Source organism: Canis lupus, chromosome 8 (genome assembly GCF_011100685.1).
Source record: "Canis lupus familiaris isolate Mischka breed German Shepherd chromosome 8, alternate assembly UU_Cfam_GSD_1.0, whole genome shotgun sequence".
NCBI lineage: Eukaryota > Metazoa > Chordata > Mammalia > Carnivora > Canidae > Canis > Canis lupus.
The window spans coordinates 37718862-37730372 of record NC_049229.1 but is presented as its reverse complement, the minus strand read 5'-3'; the positions used below and the strand labels follow the sequence as shown (position 1 = coordinate 37730372).

General features: G+C 36.6%; 1 protein-coding gene and 1 long non-coding RNA gene across 2 annotated transcripts in view; one reads left to right on the top strand and one right to left on the bottom strand.

Annotated features, from left to right (window-relative positions):
* Nucleotides 1–11511, top strand: part of KCNH5 (potassium voltage-gated channel subfamily H member 5) — a 273633-nt gene that overhangs the window by 256431 nt on the left and 5691 nt on the right. The gene's annotated exons all lie outside the window — the stretch shown is intronic.
* The window catches only part of LOC111097069, a 64964-nt gene that overhangs the window by 52154 nt on the left and 1299 nt on the right, over nt 1–11511 (bottom strand). The window lies entirely within an intron of this gene.

The window sequence follows — 11511 nt, the reverse complement described above, 5'->3', positions numbered from 1 at the left end:
CAGGTAGCTTATCCCACACAGCAGGCTGGGAGACTAATAAAGGAGCTTACCCCACTGCCAGGGCTGAACAGCCTTACAACACCTGCCTGGCAGACTGCATCACTGCTGTGGACCAGTGACTGGGGAGTCTTTGAGCCATATTCCCTGTTCCCTTTTAATGGGAGTGTTTAGTCAGCCTGTTGCCTGCCCCACCTTTGTCTGTCATGCATGTGTGTGTGTATGCATGCATATCTATGTGTGTGCATGTTTATGGCTGGTGGGGTGTGTGTGGATAAATCACCTTTCTAGTTTATAGGCCACTCCATTCCCAGCTTCCCCATCTCAGAAAATAGCATTACCATTTATCCTTGGGCTTAGACTAAAGAGAGGCTTTTAGAAATTTTTCTCTTTTTTTTCTCAAATTGTTCATCCGCTTATCTGCAGACCTGTCAGTTTTACTGGCAAACTGAATCCAGAATCTGATCACCTCTCACCACGTCCATTCCTACCTCCCAGTTCTAAGTCATCCTGATGTCTCACCTGGATTACTCCAAGAGCCTTCTAATTGGTACCCTTCTATCCTCCTCACTTTCCAGATTATCTTCCCCAAAGAAACCTGAGCAATCATCTCAATGTGAGGTCATGTGAATCCTCTCCCATGACTTCCCTCAGATCTAAAACTCAAAGTCCCTGCCCTCCCACTTTTCCAAGTTCTTTTCCCTTTGTCCTCTCTACTTCTCTACTCTCACCTTGGGGATCCCCCTCTCCCTGTGGCAGTCTGCGTGATCCAGGTTTTCATTTCATCACTATCTCTGCTCAGATAGCCCTGCCTCAAAGAGACCCAACGGCTCTTTATTTTTCTTTGTAGCTCACACTGCCACCTGACATTCTATGGAATATTAAGGGAGTTTTATTTTGTTTACGGACATATACCTAACTCCAAAACACAGCCTGGAACATGATGAGTGTTTGACAAATACTCATAATGTGAATGAATATCTTGTTTGCTGCCACGTACCGCCATCAACAAGTGTTACAAAGCAAGTGCTATTAGGGTGTAGGATAGAATGGACCCAGTTCTTCCTGGTGCAGTAAGTGAAAGCCTCCTAGTGGAGCTGGCTTCACACATGCTCAACCTGTGCCGTACGGGGCTTTGCACTTAAAGGGATCTGTTCTTGGTTTATTTATTTATTTATTTTAAAGATTTTATCTATTCATGAAAGACACACAGAGAGAGGCAGAGACACAGGCAGAGGGAGAAGCCGGCTCCCCACAGGAAGCACGATGTGGGACTCGATTCTGGGACTCTGGGATCATGCCCTGAGCCAAAGGCAGATGCTCAACTACTGAGCCACCCAGGCATCCCTGTTCTCGTTTTAATGCTCTGCTGTTGGTATCTCAAAATTCTTAATAATTTTGAACAAGAAGCCTTGCATCCTTTTAATTGTGATATAATTCACACACCATACAATTCATCATTTTAAAGTATATAATTTAGTGCTTTTTAGTATGTTCACAATGTTGTGCAGCCATCACCACTATCAATTTCAGGACCTTTCCATCTCCCCCAAAAGAAACCCCATACCCATTAGTAGTCATTCTCCATTTCCCACTTGCCCCCATAGCTATACATATATATATCTAAATTTGCCTATTTTGGACATTTCATATAGGTGAAATCAAATATATGTGACCTCTTGTGTCAGGCTTCTTTTGTTTCCTATGTTTTAAGGTTCGTCCATTCTGTAGCATGTATAAGTACTCCATTCCTTTTTCTGGCTCAAGACTATTCCTTGGTATCCATATAGACCACAGTTTGTTTGCTGATTCAACAGGTACTGGATCTTTGGGTTGTTTCTACTTTTTGGCTCTCATGAATAATATGTTCATGTGACTGTATGTTTTCATTTTTCTTGGGTATCTACCTAGGTGTGGGATTGCTGAGTCATATTGTTACTCTATGTTTAATTTTCTGAGAAACTGCCAAGCTGTTTGCCACAGAGGCTACACCATTTTATATCCTTCCAGCAATGTATGGGGGCACCAGTTTCTCTACACCCTCCCAACGCTTATTTTCTGTTTTTAATAGCATGCTATTTTTCAATGCCAGCCATCCTAGAGGATTTGTAGTATATTTATTACATTTGGTTTTGCATTTCCTTAAGGACTAAAGATGTTGAGTATCTTTTCATGTGCCTATTGGACGTTTGTATATCTTCTTTAAAGAAATGTCTATTCAGATCCTTTGAAGGGCACCTGGGTGGCTCAGTCAGTTAAGCTCAGGGTCCCAGGATCGAGGGATCCCTCGATCAGCGGGAAGCCTGCTTCTCCCTCTCTGTCTGCTACTCCCCTTGCTTGTGTGCACTCTCTCTCTCTCTGTCAAATAAATGAATAAAATCTTTTTTAAAAAACCCCTTAAACCCTTTGATTGTTTTTTTATTTGTTTTTCTTTTGTCTCTTAATTGTTGAGTCATAATACTTCTTTATATATTCTGGATATTAGAATCATATAAAATATATAATTTGCAAATACTTTCTCCCATTTTATGGGTTTTCATTTTACTTTCTTGAGAGTGTCCTTTGAAGCAAAAGAATTTTGAATTTTGATGAAGCCCAGTTTGTTTATTTAATTATTTTTGGTGGTTTTAGATTTAGGTCTAAGAAAACTTTCCCTAAATCAAGACACCCAGATTTATGCTGCTGTCTCCTTCTAAGAATTTTGTAGCTTTCAGTTCTTACATTTAGGTCTTTGATCCATTTTGAATTAACTTTTGTATATGGTGTGAGGCTGATGTCTGTATTCATTTTTCATTTGTGGATATATGGTTGAATCAGCACCATTTGTTGAAAAGATTAATCTTTCCTCATTGAATTACCTTGGTATCCTTGTCAAAAAGCAACTGAGCATAGATGCATGGATTTAGTTTTGGACACTTACTTCTATTGCATTGATGTGTATGTCTGTTCTTATGGCATACTTCAGTGTCTTGATTATGGTAGATTTGTAATGAGTTTTAAAACTGCGAAGTGTGAGTCCTCCAGTTACATTCTTATTTCTTGGTATTATTTTGGCTATTTTGGGTCCCTTGCATTTCCATCCAAATTTTAGGGTCAGCTTGTCAATTTCTGAAAAATTGGCAATTAGAATTTTAATAGGAATTAAGTTGAATCTGCGTCAATTTCAGGAATATTGTTATTCCAATCTGTAAACATGAAATGTCTTTCTATTTATATAAGTTTTTAATTTATTTCAACAATGTTTTGTAATTATTGTGTCTTGCACATTTGTTATTTTTTTCTAAGTATTTTATTCCTTGATGCTATTGTCAATGAAATTATTTTCCTAATTTCATTTTCAGGTGGTTCCTAGCTAGTATATAGAAATACTACTAATTTTATATTGGTTTTTTTTTTATGTCATGCATCCTTCTGCACTCCTTTCTTACCTATAATACTGTAAGTGTGTGTATTTCTCAGGAATTTTTATATACATGACCATGTCATCTCCAAATGGAGATAGTTTTAATTCTTCTTTTCCTTCTGGATGTCTTTTATTTCACTTTCTTAACAATTTCCCTGGCTCTGAATTTTTGTGTTGTATCGAGCCCTACAAATTATGTAGCTGGTCCTACCTCATAAAGGAGAACACAGATGACCTGAGTATTAAAGGATAAGTAGGAGTTCCCCAGCCTGTGAGGGGGAGGAGAGAGAACGCTATTTGCAGTATCACAAATAGATTGTGGATCTCAAAGTGATTGAGTGTAGCAGGTATGTGGAGGGCAAATGAGGAATGAAGGAAACAGTTTGGAGAGGCAGTAGGGATGGTGACTTATTAAAGCACTTTAATTTTATTCTGTGATTTTTTTTTTGCCTGGATGCTATCATATTTGATATACAATAGCAAAAAATGGAATGAGGGGAAATGAGACTAGAAATTGGGGCAGGGAGAGCAATTCCTGGATTACATATTTGAGACAATGAATCTAAATCTTGCTGGTTTTACCTTGGAATAGCCATTTACTTGGTTTTGAAGACTTTTTCTTTCTTCTTTCATTATTTTTCTTAAATGAAAGGACCTTTAGGAATAGAAATAGAAACACTGAGCAAGGGATCCCTGGGTGGCGCAACGGTTTGGTGCCTGCCTTTGGCCAAGGGCGCGATCCTGGAGACCCGGGATCGATTCCCATGTCGGGCTCCTGGTGCATGGAGCCTGCTTCTCCCTCTGCCTGTGTCTCTGCCTCTCTCTCTCTCTGTGTGTGACTATCATAAAAAAAAAAAAAAAAAAAAAAAAAAAAAAAAAAAAACCACTGAGCAACTATTTCAGAGTTATGGTAACACCAGTAATGGGGTTTACAATATATGTTTTGTTGCTTATGAAAAATATATTTTCATATTTATGATAGCCCCATTAATTGAAATTAATGACCTTCTATATGGTAAAGAAAAATGAGGACTAGAAGATTTCATTAGTAAATTCAGTAATAGAATTAGTAACTCTAGGATGTGTTGTATTTGCAAATTACGAACTACCCTTATCCATATTAGACATTACCTGACATATTAACAAAGTCAAAGATATTCCTTTTCTCCCTTCCCCCTTTCTCCCTTCTTTTCTTTTTCCTATCCACTCATCTCCCTTTCCTTTTTCATTTTTACATTTATCAATTAGTTAATTCCTCAAAATTTATTTAGGACCTAAGAGGCTGAACTAGATCTGTAACACATTCCTTGTCCAAAGTAAAGCAAGGCAGCCATATTCCAAAATAGAGTGTGACGTGTCATTTATACCCTTCCTTCAACATCTAAATTTATTGAATGACCATCTGTCACAGCCGCCATCACTGAGGCCTTCATTAAGATGAGCTTATAGCATCTGTTACGTACATGATGGTGTTTAATAAATACTGCGTTGTTGTGTTAGTTTAGCCTGGAATGGATTGAAAGAACTAGAGTGAGAATTAGTGACTAAGTTTCCAGAACCAAAGAACCAAAGAACAAAACCCACTAGATCCCATAAGGGTCAGACAAACTGCTGCTTCTATCTGATCACATATAGTTATAAATTCCTAGTCAATTCCCTAGATTCATGGATCTGGAAAGTGATGAGCCATTTAGGGGAAGCTCCCCTATCTTCCTTCAAATTATGTAACACTAAATCCATGTTATTAAACAAATGATTCTAACTCTTTTCTTTCCTTGCCTTTATTGGATTTCAAAGTTCAGTACACATTCAAATTATTCAGTTTTGATATCACTTTTATGATCAAATGTCCTACTTTTGAAATGGAAAGCTCAGTTGGCCATGTTCCCTGTTAAGTTTAAGAAGCTTTTATCATTTAAATAAATTAAACCTTCCAGCATGGGCTCTGCAGAACATAATGAAGCACAGAGAAGAAAAGCTTAAATGAAATAAACCTCTTTGCTGGTAGAAACAGTACAGGCTATTGTGCATTCTGCCAATGAATGTGTGTCTGGAATCATAGCCTGATTCATGATTTTTCTTTTTTTGATTTTGTCCTTAATTTTTGTGGTGTTCATCGGCAATTTGATTTGCCATTGGGCAAAAGATAGAGGCAGAGTACATCAAGGGCAAGGGTTCTAGGTTATTAATACTGAGAAACCCCCCAAATACTAGAGTTTTAAAAGCTGATTTATTGTCATGTTGAGAATTATGGATACATAGTTTTTTCTTTAACATTGTTTAATTCATATGTCATTCTAAGAGCACTCAGATCCTTTCACGTTTTCTAAAATAATTTCTTTGGAGGAATTAACTTTTTTTCTAGAGAAAAATATCATTTCTATGTGATATTTGTATAAAATCAATCTATATAACTTATGCATTTATTTGGCAATAAATGTTTTACTTTCTGTATGACACATTGCCCATGTAGGAATTAGCTCAATTATGAAAATGCTTATTGTTTGCAGATTCTTTCTTTCAATTGCCAAAAACTAGTGGCAAAATTTTTAAAAATCTAAATAAAAACATGCCCTTTTTCAAAATGAGAGAGGGAGACAAACCATAAGAGACTTAATCATAGGAAACAAACTGAGGGTTGGGGGGGAATGGAGTAACTGAGTGATGGACATTAAGAAGGGCACAGGATGTAATGAGCACTGGCTATTATATAAGACTGATGAATCACTGACCTCTACTTCTGAAACTAATAATACACTACACGTTAATTAATTGAATTTAAATAAAAAAAAATAAAGACCAAAAAAAAAAAAAAGCCACACAAACAAAAAAATGCTCTTTTAAAAGGGCTTAACTAAATAAAATTTATCCATCTTCCCATTCTGTTATTAAGTTGAATCATTTTATTACATGCATAATTAAAAAGTAAAAAGCACTTCTTTAAAAGAAGGATTCAGCAGAATATATTTGAGAATGTTCATGCTTGTAATGGTAATGTAGAATAATTACCATGCTATTTTTATGATGAAATGTAGTCTCCTTAGTAATAAAAATACATTGTTATATAAATTTGGAGTTTAGGGTCATAAAGTTATCTTTAAAACGGTGAGAACTTATAGAGAGGGCCTATTACATTTAATGTTTTTGGAAAACAGTGAGTTACTTTCATTAGGCACCCCTGCTGTTTTATTTTCTTGGTCTATAATGCATTCTTTATAACTTAAGACAGAACAAAAAGCTGTCATACTTCACATATATGACATGGTTCAGCTGGTAGTCATACCTCAGTAGATTAGTCCTAAACCTTGTAAACATGTTAAAATCATCTCTTCATTTTTTATTTCTTTGTTTTTAATTTCAGTGCTTATTACCTTGCATTAAGAAAGTGTGACATTGTCACCACCTGGAAAATAAGTCCTTAATGGATGTTATCGCATCCTTACAATGGAATCGAAGATAGGTTCTCATTCAAGTTTTTAAAAATTGATTTGTGGGTCCAAGGTTTAAACATGATTATATTTAGCCAGCATTTGTTAACTATCTACTTGTGTCCAGCAGTGGGCTAGGTGAAGGTGCCAGGAGGTAGATGATGTAGTGTTTGCCTCCAAATGCAGAAATAAGAGTAGACATTAATGATCAATTACAATAATACAGATAACATTGATTTGTAGTTTAGAGAGTGAAGAATAGTTTTAAAAAAGTAGCAAATCAAAAACAAAACAAAACAAAACAAAAAGTAGCAAATCTTCCTGTTTGTACTACAAATTTCTATTCCTAGACGTATCACAAACTTTGCTGAATATATGAAGAGGTTACTGAATTAACTAATAACATTTACTTATTAAGGACTTTCAGTGTAACACTGTTGTAGAGACTAAAGATAAAGCATGTAACAAAAGAGACAAAAATCTCTGCTGCCATAAACAAATGAATCTAGGTAGTAGTGGGATGAAGAATGGTTTTAGAACCCAGGGAAAATTATACCTTTTGACCCCCACCCCCTATTTTTGGTAAAGGTAATATATTTAATATAAGTAGAAGCAAGTTAGAAGAAAACACAAGAGCTGCCTTGAAGAGAGCAAGAAGCTACAAAATGGCAGCTTGTGTTTCAAAGGGATATAGAGTAAAGCAAGCCTACTGGCTTTGCTTTTAAGAATGAGGGGAGCTTAGAGGCTGGCTCCCCCAACACCCTCCCCAGCTATCAATTATTCAGCAAGCACAAAGCTGTGGTCCTTTCTTCAACTCACTGCTTCAAGGATGGTTCTCCATGGCAAATGTTCTATGGAGGGTTATCTGTTGGATGTGAAACTGCTGTATCACTCCCTATTTTACCCGACTCAAGTATCCACATCTTTGTGGGGCCCAGGAGGAAGTGTCAAAATTCCCTTACAGAGCTGCAGTAGAGTGTAATGGTGACAACTGTTTGCAATCTGACTTCTTGGATTTATCCTGGCCACTTACTCCATGGTGGCCTGAGGCAAACCACTTAAATTCTCTGTACCTCAGTTTGTTCTTCCGTTACATGAGAATGATAGGACCTCTATATCAAGGAGTAGTTATGACAATTAAATGAGATAATACATGTGTGGAAGTGACCCTTTGCTGTATGCAAACTTTTAATAACTATTTTTCAATAAGTTATAATTTCCATTCTATAGCCAAAAGAAGTAAAATAAATTACATCTCACTCATTAAACTCCATCTAACCCAGTAATTTTGTAAAAGTTACCTCTGGCTTAGAAGCCTGGTTATGGTAAGTAGTTGATCAAATCCAAGTATTACTGTTTTCCTTTTGGCTCTAGCTCAAATTCTGTAGCTTGAATAAGAAATTTCTTCATGATCCTCTCTTCCCAGCCCTCCCTCTTTACCTGCTTCTGCTTTCACTGGGCTTATGATTGCCTGTGGGCCTGTTGCTAAGGGAAGGGAGGTCTACTTCACACCCAGGGCTTGTCTGTGAGATCTGGAGGGCTTGTAGTCACTCCTCAAAATGTTGGCCTTCAAGCTGGCTACATCCAACTACTGGGCACTATTTATTGTGTGGCATATATAATGGTCTGAAATGCCCTGCTAGCAGGTATCCTACAGAGTGTGATAAATTCTCCTACCTCATGGTGAACCTTTGCCTCATCTGGCTTCTATGGGGCTGATGTCGCAATTGTCTACGTTCCGTAGCTCTTGGGCCCGTGGGAATCCTAGCCATGTCTATCCAGGCACACAAGAAGTGCTAGTAGAAACAAAGAGGAGAACCTTTCCCTTCTAAAGAGGGTGTGTGCTCTTTCAGCATGCTTTGTTGACTCCAGAAAGTAAACAACATGGATCCTGCCGCTCTGCAAACTCCACATAAGTCAGGGCCTGTCTCAATGTTCCCAAGTGCCTCTAAAGCTCCAGGGGCTATGTCTAGTATCACCTCATCTTCTGTCCCGCTAGAGTGGGGAGATGGAAGGAAAGGAGCAATGTGCAGCACTTAGGATTCTAAGATCCCAAACCTCTATTCTTTCTCTTTCTCAATTCCTTTTATATCTTCATGGTGGCAAAATATGCCAACCCAGTTCTATCTTATTCATCCCCTGATGCAGACTGGCAGCCTGGCTCTGTGACCGGATTCCCTTTGTACTAGGTAGTTTGGCATTTGGAGTCTCTGTTCTCAGCTTGATAGTAGCAGTCCAGACACCTTTGTTTGTTCTTGGTTTGTGGGGAGGGGCCAGATGGTGGTTAGGGAAGCTGCAAAAGGCTTATTTGATTGATGTTTTACATGGACTTCAATCATTAAGCAATCTAAACTTGCTAAGCACCTAATAATTGTAAGCAATCATTAGCCATTGTATTGAAATTATAAAACATAAAGCTCTAGCTTAAGATACTAACAAATTCTCAGTTCCAGGGACACCAAATATTTTATTTTAATTTCTAAAAACTGTGAACTTCACACAGCAGTGCACATGGACACTACAGAGATAGTAATATTTTTGTCTATTTTATACCAGTAGTGTTGCCAAATTTAGCAAACAAGAATACAGGACATGCAGTTACATTTAAATTTCAAGTAAGCAACAAATATGCTTTTAAGTATAAATATGTCCCATTCAGATAAATAATGTCTGATGTTTCTGTATAAGTAGTATGTCTGAAATATTGCATGGATGTCCTGCATTTTATCTAACATTCTTATCTGCCAATCACCTGCCTTCCATCATTGAGAGTTTGAAATAGATATTTTTATTGCAAATGTAAAGGTGACTCTCAGTTACTACATTGCACCAAGGCTAAGGAACTACATTTAGAAAAACAAACAGAAATGTCAGAATTGAGTAGAAAGGAGGACATGGCCAGTCATTTGTCCCCTCATGTCAGTTCCTAAAACAGAATTAAGTACCTTTTCAATGAAAATGGATGGAATAGGAACATGGTATCTGTGTTTTCCAGGTTTGGATCTGTCTCATCCAAAAAGAGTGTTAATATCTTGAAGTCTCAGCATAAGCTCTGTTTACTTAGGACAGCATGAGGAACACGTCAACCCTTTGAAAAACTTCTAATTAAACTGCTGAAGCTTTGATATCAGACTTTCAGATTAGTATTACATCATTTAAAAAGATCCAATTTCACGTGCCACTAGAGAGGGAAAAATATGCTGGTCTTTATAGACAGTTATTGAATTTAGAGAATATTTATTTTAAAATACAAATCATTACCACTTGATAAGCTGTATTTAGGGCATCAATTTCAATTTAGAGATTGCTCTTAAAGAATTGCTATTCCCTGACTTTTTTGTTAACAGTGACCATAACTAGTATTGGTTTCTAGTAATAAATCGATGTTTGTATGTTACTCTGGAAGATGTTGAATCTTTAAGAGGTGATGGAAATGGTTTCAAATAGAAAGTGTTTTATGAGCGTTCAATGGAAAGAACCAACATATTTTGAGTGTCTTTTATATGCCATATACTTCACATATATCTCCAATCTAACCAATAAGTTAATGAGAGAGGGTGATGAGGTAAGTAATTTTTCCAGCCTCAGAAAATTATCTGGTTCTGAGAGTACTGTATCTAATACAACTCTCTTCTGAATTTTCCTTACAGTCTTCACCTGCAGTTATTTCGTTCTTCAGAGGGAGTCTGAGCAAAAAAATCTCACACTCATTAAATTCACTTCTAACTCTGATAATATTAGTGGTAATTTCTTACATAAGTGAACACATTTACTTCTCTTGATGGAGTTTTAAGTTCTTCCCAGTATTATTTTCAAAAGACATTTTAAGTGGAATTTATGCATACTTACTTGTGGTTACCTATCTATGTATTTAATTCTATAGTTAAAATATACTCTCCAAATACAAAACAAAAAACAAAAACTAATTCAAAGGATACCTGCACCCGTTAGTCGCAACATTATTTTGAATAGCCAAATTATGGAAGCAACCCGAGTGTCCATCGGTAGATAAATGGATAAAGACAGTGTGGTGTAAATAATACGATGAAATATTATTGAGCCATAAAAAAGAATATCTTTCTATTTACAACAACATCAGTGGACCTAGCAGATATAATGCTAAGTGAAATAAGTTGGTCTGAGAAAGACAAATATCATATGATTTCACTCATATGGAATTTAAGAAACAAAACAAATGAATAAAGGAAAAAAAAGGAGAGGGACAGAGAGACAAACCAAGAAGCAGACTTAACTACAGAGAACAAACTCATGGTGACAGAGAGGAGGATGGGTTAACTAGCAGATGGGGATTAAGGAGTGCATTTGTGATGAGCACCGTTTGATGGATGGAAGTGTTGGATCACTATATTGCACACCTGAAACTAAAAGAACATTGTATGTTAACAATACTGGAATTAAAAAACTTAATTAAAAAAAAAGCCTCTGGAAATACGGACAGAAAACTATTAACAATACTTAGTTCTGAGGCAACAAATTGAAGTCTGAATGGGAGAAACACTTATTTTACACTGAAATTGTTTATAAGATTTCAAAGGGCGAAAAGTATATAGGTTGCAAAAATGGTAAGAGAAAAACAGATACTAACAATAATAAACGATCTTAAAGAATATTGAAATTTGAAGAGCCCAATCTCCCACCCTATCATAGTATTACTTGGACAGC